At 47.1% G+C, this 23,193-nt stretch overlaps 1 protein-coding gene across 3 annotated transcripts in view; it reads left to right on the top strand.

Moving 5' to 3' along the window:
• The first annotated feature begins 376 nt into the window (after positions 1-376).
• Positions 377-23,193, top strand: part of LOC103748309 (FXYD domain-containing ion transport regulator 6) — a 45,795-nt gene continuing 22,978 nt past the window's right edge. For 2 of the 3 annotated variants that reach the window (XM_008850907.3, XM_029554964.1), the window contains exon 1: positions 430-555. The gene's annotated coding sequence lies outside the window, so the exon portion shown is untranslated. Of the gene's footprint in view, positions 556-23,193 lie in introns of all 3 variants that reach the window. The other variant, XM_008850908.3, reaches the window with a different exon arrangement.

The raw sequence follows: 23,193 nt of genomic DNA on the forward strand, positions 1-23,193 counted from the left end.
CAGTACCACTTAGCTCCATTTGAGAACGATAATGACATTCAGCGCTGACTCCTGCGCTCCCAAGACCCCATTCATTCTAATTGCCAACGCACCCAATGAAGGTTGGGTTATCAATGGGTGATGCTGGGTTGCTTTCTTCTATTCCCTGCCTCCCTCCAGCCCTCCATGAGTTTACTATTTCGGAAAAGACACCATCCCCGTCGTGGTGCTTGTCTGGCTCCCTTCCCACCCTCGCCAGAGGAGGAAAATCGAAAAGCAACAGCTGCAGGCAAATCTGCTCCTGTGCTCGGCGCCTCCTCCTCCGTGCGCGTCTCCTGTTGCTTCGAGCAGCTCCCGGAGAGGAGGGCGCGCGAGACAGCACCGGGTCCGGGCGGAGACGCTTCCCAGAAACCAGCTGTTCCAGCGACCCGGGAGCCCAGCCCTCCCGCCCGGAGCAGCCTGGAGGCGGGAAAGCCGCAAGCCGCGCCCACCACCCTGCCCCCAGCCCGCCACTCCCGGCTATTCCGGACTCAGCACATCCTCCTGGGATCCACTCGGAGGGGACTCGCGGTGCAGGTGAGCTCCGGGGGAGGTGGGCAAAGTTGGCCCCTTCTGCGGGGAAGTGGCTCGGGTGGGGACCGGTTCCCTGAGCGCCTGGAGCCACCGAGCCTGTTTCAGTGGGTGTGTGCCTGGGTCCCCATTCAGGCGGCGGGAAACGGCTTTGGGGATGTAAACAAGGAGTTGGGTATGCGAAGGCCAAGGGTGCCCGGAGGGGTGCGCAGGCTCTGGCGGTGGGGGCGATGCTGCTGGCTGAGAACTGCTCTGGAGGCTGGGGCTCCAGGAGAAGGAGAGATGGCCGCTCCCACCCTTTATCAGGGGAGTTTCCCTTTGTTACTCGGAAGCTGGGGACACTGAGAGGGATTTGGGGACCCGGGAGTGTGGTTGGATGTGGGTGTGTGGTCACTGGAGCTACGCAAAATGGAACTTGCTGGCCTGGTGATTACGGGGTGGGGGCGTGGGCTGAGGAGTGGAGAGGGGCGGTAGAGAAGGCGTTGGGGTTCCAGGGCGTGGAGATTCGTCAGAATTTCCTCGTCTCCTTCTCCTGGTCTGTCCAACCTTATTTTCTTTCCAGGACCCCTAGTCCCCTTCCCCACCGTTCCCCAGCAGGGCTGCTGGAGCCTCCCGCTTTGTGTCAGCATAGGCTTTCCTGTAGAGTTGGCTGAGCAGCCTGGGTCTCCCACTGCCTGCTCCAGCTCAGACAAGTGTTGAAGCAGTCAAGTTGGAAACATGGGCCTACCCAGGCCCCTTCCAGCCTCCAGACCCCGGGGGCAGTGGCTGCTTGAGCTTCACCTCACCAGTGTGGCCGTGTCTTTTTCCTTTGTCTGTCCTGGCTTCCCGCCCAGCTTGAGCTGGGATTTCCAGCTTTATAGGGGACCAGTGGGCATACCAGGCCCTTTATGAAAGGATCCCCACTTTGAGGGGCCCCCTTGCTGCCCTCATACTGTGGATGTGTGAATGTGTGTGTCTGTTTTGCGACTTGGCCTTTTGCACGTGACCTGCCTCATAGTTGCCATGGAAACCCCTCCAGTTCTCAGTCTCCCTCCTTTTTCTGCCCATTCCTCACCTCCGATTGCCTCCCCTCCCCCCAATATGGTTGCCTAGATACTGGTTACCCTTGGCTTCTAAGGGAGGACATCCTGGATGTCTGGTTCCCACTCCAAACTGCCTGGCCCTTTACCCCACCCATCATCACATGCATCATAAACACAAGCACACAAACCACATTACACACATGCTATAATCGTAGCTCTGCTCCCCATACTCCTTCTACACAGTCCAGTAGTACACTCCACATGCATGTATCATACATAGTTATATCACATGCACACAAAGTACACTTTGCACACACCAGACACACACCAGGTACACCAAATGATTCACACCACCCCACAAATATGTCAAGTACACCTCATATATGCTACATCGCACACACCAAGTGTACCTTATACATACCATGCCAGACACACACCAAGTACATCAAATGATACATACCGCACCACAAACACATCGAGTATACCTCACACATACCAAGTAGATGACATATATACCACACCACACACACCCCACATGAACACCACACCATATGCATACCACCTAAAATGCTTCATTTATATTCCACCCTCACATTGTATGTATGCTTACACACACCCCAACAGTAATACATACCATCAGTTCCCAAAACACATTCATACACATGCATGTGCACACACACACTCCAGGCTGGGTGAGGCTAAGCAGAGAAAGGACAGTTTCCTTCCTGCCCAGTCTTATCCTGGATGCCAAGAGTATGTAGAAGAAGATGTAGAAGCCCAGAAGGAAACCTCTGACATCTCCCGAAGACCTTGCAGGAAAAGGCGAAGGGAAAGGTTTCCAGTCCCTTTTAACAAAGAGATCCCTCTCCTAGGTGTCAGACTCAAGAGACTGGGCACAAACGTGAATTTAAATCTCTCCATGTTACTTTCTCCCTTCCCTGACTCCCAACAGTCCTTCCTGATTAGAGGAGGGAAGAGCACACGAGGGCAGAAAGAAGAGACAAGGAACAGAGGGAAGTCAGAGAACTGACAGGAGAGGAACCAAGGAGGTAGAAGTCAGGGTACTTAGCTCCTGTGTGGGGTTCAGGTCCCTCTCCCCAAGTCATGTTTTCCTGCTTCTTGCTTGCCTCCTCCAGTCAGATCTGTGCATCTGGGAGAGGAGGCTGCTTCACCAAGGACCGCTGGATTGCCAGGACACATCTAAGACTTGAAGCTCCTATGGTCCTCAGAGGCAGAGGCCTGAGGGAGAGTTTCCCTTCAGGTTCCATTTGATCTTTGGACTGATGGAGAATGCATTTTGTTCAGTCAGTTAGCAAATAGTTTTAAGTACCTATTATTGTTAACTGCTGGGAACATGATAGTGAAGTGGGAGCCACAGTCCCTGACCTCAGAGTTGCAGAAGCCCGAGGAAGTATCAGGCCAGGACATAGATGGGGAAACTGAGGCTCCAAGGCCTCACAGCCAGTATTAGCTGAGGCCTGATTTCTCAGGGTGTCAAATCCTACACTATCTGGGCTAAAACTCTTGCCTTCTTTGTGGCCATCAATCCTTTGGAAATTGAGATGCTCCTTCTAAAGTGAGGGTCCCTTAGCAGGTATGGATGATAGAGGCACCTGCCATATTATGTTTTCTTGGAGAGTGAGGCTACAGGATGTGGTAAGGAGAGGGGAAAAGGAGCAGTTTCCTGGACCCTGGCACCTTCCCTCCCACAAACTTTGGGAAAATCACCCACCTAAATCTCACCATAAACCAGAGCACAGACTCCCTTCCCTCTTCCTGTTGGACACAGTCAGCTGCCATCTGGGTGCAGACAGTGCCCAGGCAGCCCCTAGGACTCTCTAACAAATCACTCATCACCTCCCACCAGAGTGCCCTGGAAATGTGTACACCCCCAGGAGACAGAGCCTGGGGATCACAAAAAGCCTGGTTCCGGCTCCTGATCTGGCCCTGAGCTCTGTGCTTCCAAGGGCAAATGCATTTATTCCATAAATACCCTTTTGGATGCAGCACAGGTCCCTTGGTGCAATCTAAAAATGGCTTAGTCTGTGCTCAAGTAACCCAAGGCCTCCAAGATCTTAGACCTGTTTCCGTGTCTGCCCATGGGAGATTTAGTCATGATCTCTAAGCCACATCCTTTCTCTGAATACATGTGGATTCTACAATGTTGAAAGAGATTGCTTTTCTCTGCAGGTACCAAAGTGTTCTCATTATTTCACAGTGCTGTACTGAGTTGGAAAGGGATGGCCTGGCCACTCTGGAGAAAGCTCTTCTTTCATTGTCATCCAGGCAGTATCTGAGAATCTAAGGCTGGTATACTTCTCATGGGCTGGGCGGGGGGGGGGGGGGCCTTTGGGAAAAAGTCACCTGTGTGTTCTGCTTGGGCACACATGGGGCTGGGTGTAATCTTTAAAGAGTCACATCCAGCTGGGCATAGTGGCACATGCCTTTCAGTTCAGCCCTTGGGAGGCAGAGGCAGGTCAACTTGGTCTGCATAGGGAGTTCCAGGCCATCTTCAGTTACAGGGAGACCTTGTCTCACATCTGCAGAGTATGAGACCAGGACCAGCATTAGTGAGTCTCTGAAGACCTCTGGTGTGGAGAGGTTTGGCTGGAGAGTTTATGGGGATCAGCCATCTTCGCTCTCTGTCCCTGACAAAAAGTCTGGTATCTCTGGCTGAGGCAAAAGCTTGGTATCTATTTACCAGTATCTTTGTTTTGAAATGGAGTGGAGAGAGGTTCTGACCTGGGAAATATGAAGCCAGCTTGGAAATAACAGGAAAATTTTTGTCACAAAGACATATGGGGAGAGCAGGAAAAGGGCTGGGCCCCAGGGACCAAATTATGACTGAGAATGGCTGTCTAGCTGAGAATTCCTAACTTGAGCAGAGAGGAGACTAGGGAGGAGTCTATTTGGAATTACAGTGACCTCTCACCACACACAGCTAGAGGGCAACACCAGGCCTAGGTTGAGAGACCAGAGGCCGCAGCCTCCAATTCACTCACTCCATTCATTCATTCATTCATTCATTCATTCATCCTTTTAACAAATGCTGAGTCCCTTTAATATGACAGGCTCTTAGAAACCTGTAGAGCTGTGGAGTGATTCTTTCTTATTCCCCAGTGCCCTCCTGCTCAGGCAGATCAAATGATTTGGCTTGTCCCTCACCGTGCCTATCTACCTTCCATCAGGAAGATGCTGAACCCCCTTTGCGTCCTTCTTCGTCCACAGAATGGCTCCTCAACTCATACATAAGTGCGCTCACACTTGATTGCACACTTCCTTCCTCACACATACATAATCTTCCATCCCTGACACATAGGCAGGTGCTCCCACCTTTCTGCACACCTTCTCACCTTGCCCAGCAGCAGTCTCTCACCCTTGTGATGGCCCATTAAATTCTATCCTCTCAGCCAGATCTGTTTACCTGCAGCTCCAGTCTAGTGCTGTCAAAGCTCCCATGTGTGCTTCTCCACCATTGAGTAATGACAGGTATGTCATCCTACCCTCCAGGCCCTCCCTAGTCTAGCTTCAGCTGTCTCTGCAGATGCTTCCAAATGCCCATCCCAAGCCCTGTGTTTTTCCCTCTGCTCAGGGCCTGCTAGAGTGTGCTGTTCCTGATTGTGGGGCAGAGGGTGGCAGCCTATGTAGACCCATGAACTTAAGTTTTGAGCTTTCCATTTTCCTAACTTTTCCAAGACCCCATTGTCATATGTGTCAAATGAACATGGGGATTGATTGGGGTGAGCTCTGTAAAGCAGTTAAACAAAGTTAATGGGAATTCTTATCTTATTGTCATTGGAATGACATCACTGTTGTTACGTCGTCCTTCAAGCTTTCTCCCAAGTACTCATTCTGCCAAGTAGCCTTTTCTTTTTTTATTATTTTTATTATATGTGTATGAATGTATTGCCTGCATGTGTGTAAATGCACCTGTTTTGTGCAATGCCCACAGAGGTTAGTCAGAAGAGGGCATTGGATCCCCTGGAACTGGAGTTACAGACAGTTGTTAGCTGCCATGTGTGTGCTGGAAATCCAACCCGGGTCCTCTGCAAGAACAAGCAAGTGCTCTTAACAACTGAGCCATCTCTCCAGCCACCCCCAAGTAGCATTTTCTAATTCCTAGTCAACATTTCAGCTGCTTGCAAACATGCTTCCTCCCTCCACCCCTCTTGACTCTTAGAAGGCAAAGCCACATGGAGGAAGCCCAGGGAGCCCAAGTGAGTTGAATGTATGTTGGCAGAGTCCTTCCGCATGAGAAGCGTTGAATCTGTGCCCTCATTCCTGGAACCAGTTCCTAAGGTGTCCTTCTTCCCATGTATGGTCTCGGAAAGCCTCCTCCTTTGTCTGGGAGATGCTGAAAAGCTGAAGTCAACGGAGAGAAACTGATTCATTGTCTCACTTTGGGGTTTGATGAGACCCAGATGGCAAAGATGAGGAAGTGAGGGATTAGTCGGAGGGAGTGTGCTGAAATGCCTCAAAATGCTTTAAATGCCTAAAATGTGAGAGCCTCAGGTGTTCTCAGCTTAGCTTGGATTATGTTTTAAAGAGACAGTGATGCTGAAATGTCTATTAATTAATTAACTAATCAACATTTGTAGACCAGCTACTGTGCTCAGTTGTTGGGGATCCAGAGGTGCTTGGCATGTGCCTACGGCCTAAGGCATTTATAGTTTGCTGGACGGACACACACACACACACACACACACACACACACGTGCACACACACGTGCACACCAGGGGATGGGGGGGTGGTGGCAATACACAGAAGAGACAGAAGAGATATGGGCTTTCTCACTGTTGGAATGAGACAGCACACGTGCACCAGGGGATGGGGGGGTGGTGGCAATACACAGAAGAGACAGAAGAGATATGGGCTTTCTCATTGTTGGAATGAGACAGGTGTAAAGTGAGAAAGACAGCAACAGTATGTTTCCTGAAACAGGCAAATAGGGTCAGAGCAAAAGCTCCTTACCCCGCCCCACAATGCTTTTAGCTGAACCCCCCCGCCCCCAGAGCTAAGGCAGATTTCCAGGTATCCAGACTCAAGGGACCTTTCTTTGTTCTTCCCAACCCTGGGAGAGGATATGAACCCATGCAAAAAACAAAGTACTCTGTAGGCGGAAATACATGGGCCAGAGCTGTGCTTTCAAAGAAGTGGGTAGCCAGCAGAGGAAGAATGGCCCAGCCCCTGGCATGTGGTCTGCCTGTGGGTAGGATGGCATGGGCCTGGCCTCTGGGCCCTTGGCCTGGCAGCTGTGAGTTTCTATCTCTGCTACTGAGACTACTCTTCTGGCCTCTGTGAATGGGCCTTTGTCAGCAGTGTATAGGGGGAGGTGACCTGTCTGGCCTGGCTGGGTCACACCCACCCAGTCCATGGCTTCTGTGCAATGCTGCCAGCCATCCAGGCATTCTGGGCCTAGACACAGTTGCTCTGGGACTGGCAGTGTCCCCAGACCCTGTGCTCTTGGGTAGAAGGCTTGACTCACAATGGACAGCTCATGCCAACCACTTGTGTGGGAACTGGCCACACCACCCTGATGAGTGCAGTTATCATGGGGAATGGCTGGACTGGCACCATCAAGACTGTCTCAATGGACAGTGACAGTGAAGTATCCCCAGGCCCCAGGCCCTCTTGGAGTTTTTCCAGAGGCTCCTAGAAATCAGGCCTGGGTTTGGAATTTGTGGTGTGTTTCCCTTTCTGAGGAAGATGCCTGGTTTCTCTTCCTGGTCTACCCTTTCCATCCTCTGGTTTTTGCTTCCTTTGACCAAGTTTCTCTCTCCCAGAAGTAACTCCAGGTTAAAGCTTAAAGGCAACTTCAGGTTAAAGTAACAAATGCCCTGCTGTGTAGAGGTTTGGCCTCTGGCCCTATCCTGCATAGCCAGGCAGGTTTGGGTCTGGACTCTAGAGAAACAGCTTTGAATCTTGGGGCCCTGAGAGTATCCCCCTCTTCCATGAAGGAAGGATGGTGGGAAAGAACCCTAGTCATTGGCCTACCGTAGGAGTCCCTGCCAGTCATTAAGGCCCTATGACTAGAGACCAAAGGGGCTACTTGAGGATGTGGCAGCCACAATGATCTTGGAGCAGATGTGGGGGGTTGGGGATAAGGGGAATCACTGCCCTGTTCCTAGGCTGTCCAACCACCTTTTGGACAGTACAAAGAGCTTTAGAACAAAGTGTCCTGAGCCATTGGAATACTAGGTCTGTTAGAATGCCACCACCCTCTGTTCTCTCCTTCCCCTTACCAGGCCTTGAGTTCATCTTATCAGCTCTCTCTGGAATGTGGGGTGGGGGGTGACAATCGTTTCAAACTAGGCTCTTAAGCAGAATAATTGATGTTTAATTGTTTATTTGATGGGTAGTTAAAATACAGGTCAAGTGAAGAGATTGCAGCTTTGTCTTCTAGAGACCATAGATCCATCAGTGGCCTCTGGTCCAAACCAAAAATGCTTGTTCTAAGAGGCAGCATTAAAAGCCTTGGCTGGCTCTTGGCTCTGTGGCTGTGACCCAGAGCTGCCCCACCTGTTATAGAAGCATGTGGCATGGGACACCTGGACAGGCCTGTGTTCTGCACTGTGTCAGGAAAATGAGCTGATGGGAGAATGATGGCTACGCATGAGTGGTTGATTTGGTTTTTTTAAACTGAATATTCAAATTCAGTTAGGAACAGACTATTTTTTTTAGACCAATTTCAGATTTACAGAAAACTGGGGCAGACAGTGCAGAGCTCAGTACCACCTTTTGCACACAGTTTCTTCTGTCACCCAGATATCACAATATGGAACATTTGTTCCAACTCTCTAGCCACTGTTGATACATTATCAACTAAAGCTGACACTTTACAGATTTCCCTAGGTTTACCTAAGGTCCCCTTTCCAGGCTCCCACCTCTTGGATACTATATTACATTTAGTTGTTGTGACTCCTCTTGGCTATGACAATGCCTCCTTGTTTTGATGACTGTGACTATGGTAAGGGAGACTGGCCAGGCTACGATAGGATGCCCTGCTCCTGGGATTTTTTACTGTTTTCCCATGATTAGACTGGGGCATGGCTTTGGGGAAGGAAGATCATCATCATGTCATGTAATGGGTTTGTACCATTGATGTGATTTGTTGCCGTTGATGCTGACAGCATTGGGTTCCCATCGTTCTGTGCCCCTGCAGCACGGTCCTGGCACCCATAATTAGAGCTAGGCTCCCTCCACTCCTGAGGCAGACATACCAAACCCATCAAACTGCTCTCCAGCTGTTTCACCATGCCAGGTCTTGCAAGTTGAGGGATGTACAGAGACTTTTCAGATAGAACTAACAAAGAGAGCATGGCTGGGTGTGGTGGTGCACACCTGTAATCCTGGGAGGTGGAGACAGGAGGATCTTAGAGCTTGAGGCTAGCCTGGCCTAACACACATACCGGGGGTGGGGGGACAGAGAGAGAACTGATCCTAAATTGTTAGCCTCATGGCTGGGGTCCTGGACCTGAGTGAAAAGAAAGTGACCTGAGCAGCAGCGTGCATGTCTGTTTCCTGAGTGTGGACATAAGACCAGCCCTCTCATGCTCTTACCACTATGCCTTCTCCACCATGATGAGCTATACTCTCAAAATTTGAACCCAAATAAGCCCTTCCTCCCTTAAGTTGCTTTGTCAGGCATTTTGCCACAGTAATAGGAAAAGTAACTAACAGAAGAGAGAAACAATCAGAAATTACCTTAAGGAGGGTTGGTCATGCAGAAATCTGTGTCCAGGATCAAGTGGTAGAAAAAAGGTTTAAGATGTACAAAGTGGCTGCAGAGGGTGAGGCAGGCTGCCAGAGGGCCAGATTAAAGAGTTGTTATGCTCAAGGTGGGTGTAACTTAGCCACAGAACCAGGCTGGAGGTTGAGAGGGAAAGGGAAGCCTGGGAACATGGTTAGACCATAGCTCTGTCAGCCAGAGACTGCATCTCTCTTGCTTGGTACAGGACCCTTCGTGATGAGTAAGGTGCCCAGACAGCAGTAGGTAGCAGTGGTTCCTGGAAGGATGGGATGCCATTCTTTACAAAATTGCAGCTTCTTCCACAGGAACTCCCTGTGAAACTCTCCATCTAAAGGCAGGCATGTCACTCAATGTGGAAGATATCTGAACAAGTAACTCAGACCAAGGATTGATAGCGTCAGGGGTATTTCTCCTTCACAAGAAGGATGCATTGACTTTAAAAGTCTGTCCTTAGGACAGTATTGTGGGGGCACACATCCTTATTTCAGTTCCATATCCTAAAATTTTAGCCAGACTGGACATGTGGTGATCGGCAGCTTTGCAGCTTACTTGTGGAAGGCTGCCAGTTGCTGGTCTGCTAGTTTTGTTGGCATCTGCTGGGCTGAGTGACCTGCAATGCACAGGATCCCAACTGGTCAGGGACACCATCCAGCTCCAGCACAAGCTCACTGGCTCAGCTGGGTAGAGAGCAGCAGGGTGCTCACAGCTGCTGTGAAGCAGAGGCTGGAGGGAGGAGAGTGGGCTGTGCCCATGCTGAAGCTCAGCTGAAAGATGATGGGGCAGAACTATGCAGTTGGGGGCCAGCCCAGCGATGCCTGGCAGACCTGCCAGCCCCTTTCTCCTAACAGATCTCTGGGGTCCCAGCGACAGTCACAGTTAGCAGAACAAAGCTGGGAATAATGTGAAAGGAATTTTAAACTTTCTTTTTATTTTATGTGCATGAGTGTTTTGCCTGCATGCATGTAAGGGCACTTACGTTGTGCAATGCCCGTGGAGGTCAGAGAGGGGATCAGATTCCCTGTAACTGGAGTCATGGACAGTTATTATCCACCATGTGGGTGCTGGCAACTGAAAGGAATTTTTGTACATAATTTATTTCCTAATTTAATTGCAATTTTTATTTGTTATTTTTATTTTACGTGTATAAGTGTATTGCCTATATGTATGTAAGTGAACCCGTTTCCTGCAGTGCCCTCAGAGATCAGAAGAGGGCATCGGATCCCCTGGAACTGGAGTTACAGAGGGTTGTTAGCCACCATGTGGCTACTGGGACTCAAACCCAGGTCCTCTGCAAGAGCAACCAGTGCTTCTAACCACTGAGCCATCTCTACAGCACCATCATAATTTAATTTCATGTTACACAATTTAATACATTCCCCTCAATATCCTTGGTAGATAAAATTAGTTATATTTTATCAGGACCAATGATACATACTATCTCAGACACAGTAGAATTTTCTAGCTTCCAACTCTGAGATGATGACTAGACACAGGTAGAATTACTGTTAGTCGAGCATCTTAAAATAAGTTAATCATAAGAGGAATTCTCTGGACATTTTTATAATACAAATATACATGAAAATATGGGAGAGGAACGGACCACAAAAATAGTCATAACTTCATTTGGTAGATGTAATGGTTAGTTTTTTCTTTTGTATAATTTTTCTTGAATTTTTGTATATTTCATACACAACATCTTAATCATCTTTACACCATCTTCCCCATCAGTACCCTCCCATAGCCCCCCCACTGTATTTCATGCATTCTATCACTTATGTTAAGTAAGACCTATCAAGTCAAGTTAATGTTCCCGGATGTCCTTCATATAGGCTGACTAGACCCTAGTGGATAAACTTTCTCTGAAAGGAATTTTTTTAAAGGCATAATGCATGTCAAAGTTCTGAAAGATATATTTTGAGCTGGTCCAGGTATGAGCTCTTTCTCATCAAAGGAGTCTAGTTTGGTTGTGAGTCCAGGTTGACATTTTTTTTCATCCGTTATACCCCCGTCTTCATTTGTTTTTATCTTAGTGTGGGGTGTGTGTGTGTGTGTGTGTGTGTGTGTGTGTGTGTGTGTCCGTGGTGTACATGTGTAGGTCAGAGCACAATTTCAGATGTCTTACCTTCAACCTTGAGACGCATGTGCCGTGGTGTACATGTGTAGGTCAGAGCACAATTTCAGATGTCTTACCTTCAACCTTGAGACAGGGTGTCTTAGACACCACTACATACACCAGGCTAACCATCCTGTGAACTTCTGGGGATTCTGTCTCTGCCCTCTATCTCACCATGGGGGTGCTAGGATTAGAGACTTGACTACTGTGTCATTATGTGGACCCTAAAGATCCAGAGTCCTCAGGCAAGAGTTTTGCTCACTGAGCCACTTCTCAGCTCATCCCACTTTTTGTTGAATATGGTAAAATACATATAACATAAAATTTTTCTTGTAAAACATTGTTAAACATACAGTTCAATGGCATGAAATGCATTCACATTATTGTACAATCATTTCCACCATCTGTCTTCAAAACTCTTGAATCTTTCATCTTAAAAGCACAGCTCCTCCTTCCAGCTTCCATGATTTTGGCTGTTCTTAATTCATTGTATAAGGAGAGTCCTGCAAGATTTGGTATTTTTCCACTTAGCATAATGTCTTCAGTGTTCTTCTATGTTATAGCTAATGTCAGAATGCACACCCTACCTTTCGGTGATGAGGTTTGGCTATATAGGCTAGGCTGTCCTTGAACTTGTGTTCCTTCTGTGTCAGTGTCCAAAGTAGCTAGGTTACAGGCATGCTCCACAGTGACTAGTTTTCCTTCCTTTTAAAGGATTAATGTGCCACTGTACACAAATGCCATATGTTGTTTATTCATCCATGGATGAATACATGTTGCTTCTGGGCTTTAGCTATTATGAATACTGCCCCTTTGAATGTGAGTGTGCAAATATCTCTTTAAACCCCATTTTCAATTATTATGGGCATACATCAAGAAATAGAATTGGTGGATTATATGAGGATTTGATTTATTTATTTTTAGGTTTTTTTTACATTTATTTATTTGTGTGTGTGTGTGTGCACGCGTGCATGTGTGTGCATGTGCCTGTACCACAGCATATGTATGGAAATCACAGGACAACTTGCCAGACTCCGTTCTCTCCTTCCACCATGTGGGTCCCAGGCCAGGGATCAAACTCAGGTCCTCAGACTTGGCAGCAGGTGCCTTTACCCACTGAGCCATATCACTGGCCCAGTAATTTTTCTTTTTGTAGACCAGGCTGGCCTCGAACTCAGAGATCCGCCTGCCTCTGCCTCCCAAGTGCTGGGACTAAAGGCATGTGCCACCGCACCTGGCCAGTAATTTTATTTTTAAAACATATTCTTGGAAGCAATCATACTGCTTTCTGCAGCAGTTGCGCTGATTTGCATTCTGACCAGTGCTACACAGTGGTTCCAACTTCTCCCCATTTCTGAAAAGTTCAGCTTAACTGTTTTCCCTTTTGTTGTGCACACCTTTAGTGTCATGTTTAAGAAGACATTGCTAAATCCAAGGTCATGAAGCTTTTTCCATATTTTCTTCTAAGAGTTTTATAGTTTTAAGTCTCTATACTCATCCCTTTGAGTTGGTTTATATGATGATGTTTTGCTCTTTTGTCTGTAGATATGCTTTCCCATTGCCATTTGTTGAAAAGGGCTGTCTTTTCTCTATTGAATTATGCACCTTTTAAAAGAAATCTTTTAATCATATATCAGTATTTATTTCCAGAAGATTCTGTTCATCTTTTATATCAGTCTTTTTAAAAATGTGTGTGAGTGTATATTGGGGTTCACATGTGTGTATGCATGTGTGTAGAGAGGATATATACAGAGGACAATCCCAGGTATCATCCTGAGGAAGGCTATTCACCTCCTTTGAGATGCGGTCTCATTGGCCTAAGGCTCACAAATTAATCCAGGCCAGATAGCTGGCAAGCAAGCCTGAGGGATCTTCCTGTCTGTCTCCCCATCACTGAAATTACAAATGTCATCATGCATCCCATTTCTATGTGGCTTCTAGGGACTGAAGTCAGGCTCTTGAACCTGAAGCCATCCCCCAGCCCTTTTATCAGTCCTTGTGCTGGTATCCTACAGTTTTGATTAGTGTAGCTTTGCTGTAAGTTATGTGAGTCTTCCAGCCTTGTTATTTTTCAGGGTTCTTTGCTTTTTCAGGTCCCCTGAGATTCCATATGAATCTTAGGATGTCAGTGAAGGGAACTGGGCTTTTTATAGGAACTGCATTGAATCTACAGATCAGTTGGGATAGTTCTGACATCTTAACAATGTTAAGTTTTCCAATCCATGAACATGTGGTGCCTTTACATTCATTTATGTATTTTTATTTCTTTAAGAAATATTTAATAGAATCCATTGTATGAGTTTTCACTTACTTGGTTAGTTTTTAAGTGCTTCATTCTTTTTGATGCTGTTACAATGGAGTTGCTTCCTCAGTTTCCATTTCTGATTGGGCTTCCTTTCCTTTTCCCCTTCCCTTCCCTTCCCTTCCCTCCCCTCCCCTTTTGAAACGGGGTCTCACTATGTAGCCCTGGCTAGCCTGGAACTTGTTGTATAGACCGGAAACTCACAGAGATCCACCTGCCTCTGCCTCTTCTGTGCTGGGATAACAGTGTCAGTCTCACTATGTAACCCTGACCTGGAACTCGCTATGTAGACCAGGCTGGCTTTGAATTCACAGAGATCCGCCTACCTCTGCCTCCTGACTGCTAGGATTAAAGGTATGTACCACCATACCTGGATTTTATATGTTGACTTTCTATTCTCCTATGTTGAATCAACATACTGTGTATGTGTGATATTAGGGTATGTTGCATATATGATCATAACACCTATGAATCAAGATATTTTTCTTACAATTTAGTTGCCTTTTATTTATTTGTCTTTCTAATTGTCCTGGCTGGGATTTCTAATACCATGTTGAATAGAAATGGTGAAAGTGGGCATCCTTGCTTTGTTCCTGATACGGGAGGAAAACTTCAGTCCCTCACTATTGAGGTTTGATGTCTCCTGTAGGTTTCTCCTATATGGATTATATTGTGTTGAGTTAGTTTCTTTCTGTTCCTTATTTTGTGTGTCTAATTGACAGGATTATGTAGACTTTTTATCCCTTCACTTTGTTAATTCACTATGTTAGATTGATTGATTTGGTATGTTGAACATCCTGATATTCTCCAATCCCTATGTACTTGCCAAAGAACAGCAAGGAAGGCTAGAAAGTGTGCAGCACTTTCAATCAACAGACTTAGATGACAGCCCCAGTCACGCTACTGTTAGTTGTGGGCTTTGGGTATTAATATAATTCTGAACCTTCCATTTTCTAACCCGGAAGATGGCCACATTGACCAACATAGCATGTCATTTTGATGTTTCTTTGAGCTAATACTTATGAAATTGTTTGGCAGATAAGACAACTTAAAATACATGGTGTTACTACCATTATCATGATCACCACTGTTGCCTTCAGCCAACATGGGCAGACAATAGGAGCATGTGGGGTGTAGACATGCAGAACATAGCTTGCCCTTTTGTCTTTTCTCAGCCCCAGGAACCCTGGAGGGTCCAGGGCTAAAGGATAAGAGCTCTTTTCCTGATCCATCACACTACATGAACCCAAGGAGGTACAAAGACCAGGTATACCTTAGGAACAGCCCCCTGGTCTTGTGGAAGTCTACTTGGCCCGGCTTGTGCATCTCAGGGCTCTCCTCAGCCCTCCGTAAAACATTGAAGTAGTCCCTTGCCTGAAACAGTGTCTTGTTGAAGGGCTTTTGGAAAAGATTGGTGGTGCTGGCTAGAGGGGTACCCAAGGGCCTCGAGGGCTAGGATACCACAAGCTCCTGGTCTCTGTGACACAGGTTTGCTGCTGTTCCTGTCACTGCCCTGCTGCCAGGGAACAGGTAAGATGACTTTCCTGGGCACAACAGCTGTCTGTTGACTTTTCGTGTCCAGGCTCCACCCAGGTGTGTTTTCCCTTCTCTGCTCTTTGGAACATCATGGTAACTTGGGAGCCAGGGGCTTGGTAAAAAGCAGCTGGGCAGTCTAGTGTGCAGGCCCAGGGAAATAAAAACTTAAATAAAAATATACAAATGAATGTAAAGGCACTCCATGTTCATGGATTGTAAAACTTAACGTTGTTAAGATTCAGAAACTCTCCCAAATGATCTGTAGACTCCTCTGTGGGGAGGAGGATAGTGTGGAGATGTGAGCTTTCCTCCCAAGCAGATTTTCTTTCTCTTCACAGTCTGGACCTCTCCTGGGTTCCCCCTCTGTCCTTCCTGTCCAGATTTCTAACGCAGTTTCTGCTGGAGTCCAGCTTCAGCTCCATCTCGCCTCTCTCTCTTTCATTTGCCTGCCTCTCCTGCTTTTCCCTGGATACTTCCCTTTCTCAATTCTCTGCCCCTGGGATTTTTGGACTCTGTGTGTCATGTCTCTGGGTTGTCGTGCTTCTTTGTCTCTCAGTGAGAGTGTCTTTCCATCATGATCATCGACCTTGTTCTCTGGCTCCCCTAGTCAGACACATACTCTCTGTGCCACCTGTGTGAGGCCCTGTCTGTTGATCAGTGGTTAGGGAGCCAGTATCAGCCATGGGCCATTCCCTTCCTTCCTAATGTCAATGCAGGGCACTGGAACCATCCAGGTGATTAGAGAATAATGCAAGGAGGAAAAGAAGGAAGGAAGAGGTAACAAGAGCTTATTCCCTGCTCCCCCTTTCTCATCCCCATTTCCCAGGAAAAAGAAGAACAGGAGGGAAGGTGAGAAGAGAGCCAGGGCAACACTGCTGTCTAATACTTGATTCTTAAAAAACTAGTGCTGTGCCAAGTTTTTCACACCAATCTCTCTCTATGCGTGTCTCTGTCTCTGTCTCCATCACTGTCTCTGTCTCTCTCTCTTTGAGGTTGGTCTTGAACTCACTGTGTAGCTGAGGATGACCTTGAACTCTTGATCTTCCTGCTCTACCTCCTAAATTCTGGGATGACAGGTGTGTGCCACTATGCCTGGCTCCATGCCAGTCTGTCTTCATTGCAAATGGCCGAAATGAAACTCATCCTCAACCAGGCAAGGCACAGGGACGGTCACTAACAAAGCTAAACTTCAGGAAGGGCAGGTACCGCTGCCTTGGGAACAGATGGCCTGATGCCCATCAGGACTCTCTCTCGGCCTCCTCTTGTAGCTTTTTTCTCTTGGCCAGCTCTCACCTGCTACTGCTGGTTGACTCCCCTGTCTCTCTCTCTCTCTCTCTCTCTCTCTCTCTCTCTCTCACACACACACACACACACACACACACACACACACACGCGTGCGCGTGTGCTCCCCGCTGTCTCTCTCTCTCTCTCTCTCTCTCTCTCTCTCTCACACACACACACACACACACACACACACACACACACTCACACGCATGCATGCACGCACATGCCTGCATCCCTTCTGCCCTGGATCTCACCACCTGACTTCTCTGTCCTTTCTTTCCTTGGTTCTGACATGACAGCTGGGTTAGTGAGGAGGCACTGAAGTCCCCTACTCATTCCTTTTGGCCACCAGGGAGAGGCTGTAGGGAACAGACCAGAGGCTGAGGACAGGGAGAACAGGCTCCCTCCCAGGAGGAGATGCCAGTGACAAGACCCAAGCTGTGGCAGCCAGATAGCAACTGTACCCACTCAAAGGCCATGCTGTCTGGTTTCCTAGACCTGAGTTGGAAGGGCTCCTGGAAGTTAAGTTACTTTCTTGAGGCACAGTGCCTGTGAGTAGCAGATACAGGAGGACTGAATGGTTCCAAGTGGGACTCAAGGACCAGGACACTAAGGATTGAAAATCTGGTCCCTGGGACTTTATGGCTCTGGGGCTTTGGGAAAGTAGATGGACCTTCCTGGCCTCAGGTGGTCTGTTAGTATAATGGTAATGAGATGGCCACTTTCCAGGACTGTTGTAAGGACTGGATAAGTCAAAATGTGCAAGCCACTGGCATAGAGCCACCCTTGGCATGATGTGAGGACCAGATAAATGTTGCATATTACTGTCCCTGGGCTATACAGTGTTCGAGAAACTTTCACATGCTATCTCACTTGACCTTTACTATGGCCTTCAAAAGTGGATGGGATGAACTGGCTGACTCTGCATTGCCCACCCCGTCCGTACTCCCACGCTCACCTATTCAACAACATGGGTCTGTAATCACCATCCCAAGCAAACAGCTCTCAGTTCCCACTCAGGGTAAGCTGGCAGGCATTGTGCATTCTGCTGACCTTCTCTCTTCTGTAAATATGTATAGAGTGTGGCTGGGAAAGGGGGCTGCTTTCCTGTGAGCTCACCTGCCCCTGCCCCCAGTAGGTTTCAAAGTCTCAGCCTGCTGAACTACAGAAGGACAAGCATAATGTTGCCTGTCAGGGAGGCGTGGGTCCTTGAAAGAGCCTTGGTACATTCAGGTGACCCACTGTGGGCCTCTGCCTTGAGGAGCTAGCCCCCCGCCCCCCATGACCTGGGAATAGAATACAGTCCTTGTTCACTTTTCTCTGCTCCAGTTTCTTTTCCTTGTAAAATGGGCATCATGCTTACAAGGGACCTTCAGAAGGCTTCTTCCCCTCCCACAGAGGGGCAGTGCATGATGGGAACAGGCCTTTGCCATAGCCCAGTGGCAGACAGGCTGGTCAGATGTACTAGCAAAGAGGCAACATTCCTAAGACCTTAGTAAGTTACTGTTAGGAAGGAAATGAGGAGAATGGTCTGATCTATGCCTGCTAAGTAAGGACTTTCAGACAAGGGCCTGTGCCTGAGGGCTTTTAAGCCCTCTTCAGATTTGTTCCCATGTGGCAGAAAGCCCAGGGCTGGGCTCATACTTCTCAGAGGCTCATATCTTTCTAGACTGACTCCCTCTCTCCCTGTCCCTGGAAGCCAGCCCCACCCCCTTGCTTCTTTAATCCAAGCTCATCTTCCAGTCAAAGCAGCCAGTCAGTAGTCAGTAACTTTCCTCCTGCCTGGCATTACCCTGCCCTCCCTCATTCCCATAGGACCTTTGTTCTGCCCTGGCACTTGTCACTGCCTCTAGGAACCCTGCAGCACTGACTAGCCTTCCTGCTGCAGGGCTAGCTGCTCCTAGCCCCAGCCTATCAATACAGCAGGTGGGAGCTGAGGCATAGGTTCTGAGCTCCGCCCTCCTCCTGGCTGGCAACTGAATCAGGTCCATCTCCCATTAGATCTCAGTTCTTCCCAAATAAAAGGCAGAAGCCTTTATTTCATTCTATCCCAGCCTGACCTGCTGAAATTTCACATCTTGGTTATGCTGTGTACACAGGAGAGTCCTCTTTTCACAGCATCTTTGGCTAACATGTAGCTTACAACAGCCTGGGGTAACCTGTTAGCCTATACCGTGGGGCTCAAGTACTCTGTGGCCCTGTGAAGGTTCCCCCTGGGTATGTTTTCATCTCTCTAGGGCATCCTACCAGGCCGTGGTGCATTTTCCAAGGGCTGAGCCTCCAGTAAAGCAAGCAGGTGTGATGCAAGGGGAGATGGGAGAGGAAGGCATGCCATGGGGTAAGGAAATTTCAAATGCCATTTGGAGTCTCTGCCTTGTAATGAGAGATTATTGCTGAATTATTTTCACAATGGTACCGGGCATTTTGATAGACTGCATTGCTCTGTGGAATCAGAAATCATACCGCATGTTGCTATACCATCAACTGTGGCTTCTCTTTCTGAGCAGCTTTTACCCAGCAATTAAGTGAAATTATGTGACTCAGTATGGAAAGATAATTGCTAAAGGAACTCTTCTGATTGCTTTCTCCGCACATGCAGCAAGGGACTGAGAAAACAACAGGACTGGTGGGAGATGGAAAACAACATGGAAGGGCTATTGCCAACCTCAGTGTCAGCCGTGTGCCTGGCACAGATAGATGGGGACATGGGAAGGAAAAGAAGCATGAGCAGAGACCAAACTCTACCTCATAACAAGCTCTAGAGGCTGCAAAGACGATCTGATAGGAGACTGTTAGTCTAAAGAGGTGGTGATCAGGACAATGAGATATCAGTAGAGTCCCCAGCTCCAGCATAACATCTCAGGCTCCCCATTCCAGCCAGCCAGATCCTTGCAAATCTAGACAGGAGTCCAGGGTCTCATAACAAGACCTTTTTCATATGCATGTTGAGCCTCATGGAATGTTCTTGAGCTTGCCTCCCAGTCCCATCTTAGTTCTGCCTGGCTTATCCCCCAGCTGAATATTCTACCTATTTGTTCTTAAACTCTGGACCTGAAATGAGACTATTATGCCCCCCACCCCCCATGTTGGCCCTCCTGCCTCAGTGAGCTTCAGGCTGCCAAGTTTCCTCCCTGCAAGGAAGAAGAAAGGACTGTGAGGAGATGGAGGGTAGGAGAGCCAGGGACCTTACCAGGGAGGGAGGAGAGGTTAGGATAGAATTCCTTGGTACAATAGAGAAACAAAAGCATCTGTGTCCCTTCAAAAGCTCTGTGTATGTACTTGGCCACTGGACTCCCAGCCAATGTCAGCTGTACCACCAATGGGATCTTTCAAAGTTGTCTGGGTGCCAAGAAGCAGCATTAGAGAAGACCTGTGTTGAGGGTGACAGCTGAAATAGACCAGGCCCCAGCAGCAGCTTGAAGGATAGCAACTGGGACACTTTTCAGATTTATGACAGTGTTTCTTTCAGCACTCTGTAACTTGATCACAAATGTTTTCTTTAGACTACAAAGGCAGGCCTTCACTCTTGAGCTTGGCATTCACGACTCTTCGCAGTCTGATTCCTGCCATCTTATCAGGATCTCACCACCCATCCGTTATATTTTACTTAGACTGGATTATTCACTGTTTTGGAAGGTGTCTGCCACTAGAAATGGAAACACTTGGCGGGTTGCTGTCACAGTCCCTCCTGTGCCATGCAGACATTACTAATGGATGAAAGCTTCTTTCCCACCCGACATCATTCAGGTGCCTTCTGAGGTGCCACTGCTGAGTGAAGAACCCTGAGATTCAACTTGAGCAGAGTACTGTTTGCATCCTTTCCCTTGCCTCCACTCACTGCCTTTGCTCACACTCTTGGCTTTTCCAGGATACTCTTCCTTCCCTCTACCACACCCCCGTCTATCACAATCCCTTATGTTCTACTTTGAACAGTATACAGCAATATAATTGCCTGAACCATTGGTGGAAATTTCTACTATATAATAATTGATCCCAGATTTGTTGTCACAGGAGAAGGAAGGAAGATACCCATCACCAGTGACCACTCCTCTTCATGTTCCAACTACCACCCAGAACCAGAAAAACAAAACAAATCTCCCAACTAGAACCTGCAGTATCAAAGTAGCACAGCTGTGTAAAGTGTGAACGGAACTGAAGCAGAGTCGCTGTCAGAATGAATGTTAGCATCATTGTCTTCTTGAGACTAATAAGTACTGAGCCTGACAGGGTTAGGAACCACCCAAGACTTCCTCACTAAGCCAAGGACTCTTGAGAGGGACTAACCTGTTCTTAGATTGGTATTGGCTACCCTCCTCTGTGAAAAAAAGCAAAAAGTTATCCAGAAGAAAATATCTCATTTGGGGCTATTAATTTTCCATAGATTAAAATCTAGCAAATATGAGCTCTCAATAAAAGATCATTAAACACAGGAAAACCAAGTTGCTGTGTGTAAAAGAACAGAAACCACAAATTGGCTTATACTCTCAGGGATTTAAGATTTTAGAATTAGCAGATACATAAACAACTGTGAGAAAAATGTTGAAACAACAATAGGATTATAAAAAAGAAGAAAAAATCACAGGCAACAAAGACTATTCAAATGGCCAAGCAGCTTGGAAGACTCACACAGAACATGCAGAAAGAGTATGATCATTGAAACTGAAAATTAAGTGGATGGATTAAACAGCAGATTAAACACAGTTAAAAGGAGAAAAGAAAGAATTCTGAAACAATCACCCAGAATGTAGCAAAGAGAAGCGAGGAAGTGGAAAAGATGAACAAGCAGTTCAGTGGTGTGTGGAAGAGAAGGGCATATGACCTATTTCCAAATCATAGTCTTAGAAAAGGGAAATCAGATGAGTATAGGAGAGGCAGTATTTGAAGAGACAATGCCTGAGAGTTGTCTACAGGTAAAATTAATACAGCAGGGGCTGGAGAGATGGCTCAGTGGTCAGGGGCCCTGACTACTCTTGTAAAGGACCTGGGTTTGGTTCCCAGCACCCACATGGTGACTAACAGCTGTCTAAAACTCCAGTTCCAGGGGATCTGAAGCTCTCTTCTGGCCTCTGTGGGCATTACATGTATGTGGTACACTTACATGCAGACAAAACATTCATACACATAAAACAAAAATAAATAAAAATTTTAAAAATACAACAATGCATAGAAATAAGTCCACAGTTAGACTTTAGTGAAACACAGAATACCAAACACAAAGAAGAGGTAGAACATTAATAAAACTAACAGTGAGCAGACTTCTTTTTTTAATATTTGATTTATTATTTTTATTTTATGTGTATGAGTATATTGCCTGTATATAAGTAGGTGCACCCTTGTCATGCAGTGTCCACGGAGGTCAGGAGAGGGCATTAGATTCCCCTGGAACTGGAGTTACAGATGGTTGTTAGCTGCCGTGGGGGTTCTGGGAATTGAACCCAGGTCCTCTGCAAGAGCAGCCAGTACTCTTAACCACTGCACCATCTCTTCGGCCCTGAGCAGCAGACTTCTTAACAGCAACAATGGAAACAAAAAAGCAGTGGAATGACATCTTCAAAATGCAGAGAGAAAAATTACTTTTACACTGGAAACATGTCCATGGCCAAGCTGCCTTTTGAGAATAGGGATCAAGTGCTGCCTAACAAATTACTACAAATTTATCAGCTTAGCACAATACTTATTTATTACCCTGTGGTTTCTCTAAGTCAGAAATCTAGTACAGCCTAAGAACTGAAGAAATGGCTCAGCAGGTAAGAGTGTTTGCTGTGTAAGCATGAGGACCTGAGTTTGAATCCCTAGTACCCATATATAAAACCAAATGTGGCTATAATATACCTATAATGCCATCCCTCTCATGATGGGGAGCAGAAATAAAGAATTGCTGGCTATTAGTCTTACTCCAGGTTCAGTGAGAGACCTTGCTATAATATAACTATAATGCCATCCCTCTGGTGAGGGGGAGCAGAAATAAAGAATTGCTGGGACTTGCTGGCTATTGGTCTCACTCCAGGTTCAGTGAGAGACCTTGTCTCAAAGGAATAAGCTAGAGGGTGGTAGAGCAGGACACCTGACATCGTCTTCTGACCTCCATGTATACCCCCCCCCGACAAGGTCCAATACAACCTAACTGGACCCTGTTTAAGAATCTCACCAAACTAGACTAGGTGTGAGCTGGAGTTGCAGTCTGAAATGAAGATTGAGAACTCTGCTCCAGTGTCCCTCAGCTTGCTGAAAGAATTCATCTCTATGCAGTAGAATAGAAGTCTGTATCTTCTTGCTGGCTATTGGCCCAGGGCTGTTTTGAACGATAGGAGGTTCCCACAATGCTTTGCCATGTGTTCCTCTTCATAAGCTCACTCACGACATGGCAGCTTACTTTTTCAAGCTCCAGACTGCTGAAACTGAATCTGACATATTACCACCATATGAGTGATATCCCATCACTTTTACCAGGTTTTATTGGCCAGAAGGAAGTTGCCACTCCTGCCTTGTATTAGCTCCTTTTTTTTTTTTTTTAATTCCTGTGACAAAACACCTAACAAGAAGCAATGTGAAGGAAGAAGGGTTTATTCTGGCTTGCAGTTCAAGGGGATACAGTCCACCATGGTAAGGAAGGCCTAGTGGCAGGAGTAGGAGGCT

Source organism: Nannospalax galili, unplaced genomic scaffold (assembly GCF_000622305.1).
Source record: "Nannospalax galili isolate Female #2095 unplaced genomic scaffold, S.galili_v1.0 scaffold265, whole genome shotgun sequence".
NCBI lineage: Eukaryota > Metazoa > Chordata > Mammalia > Rodentia > Spalacidae > Nannospalax > Nannospalax galili.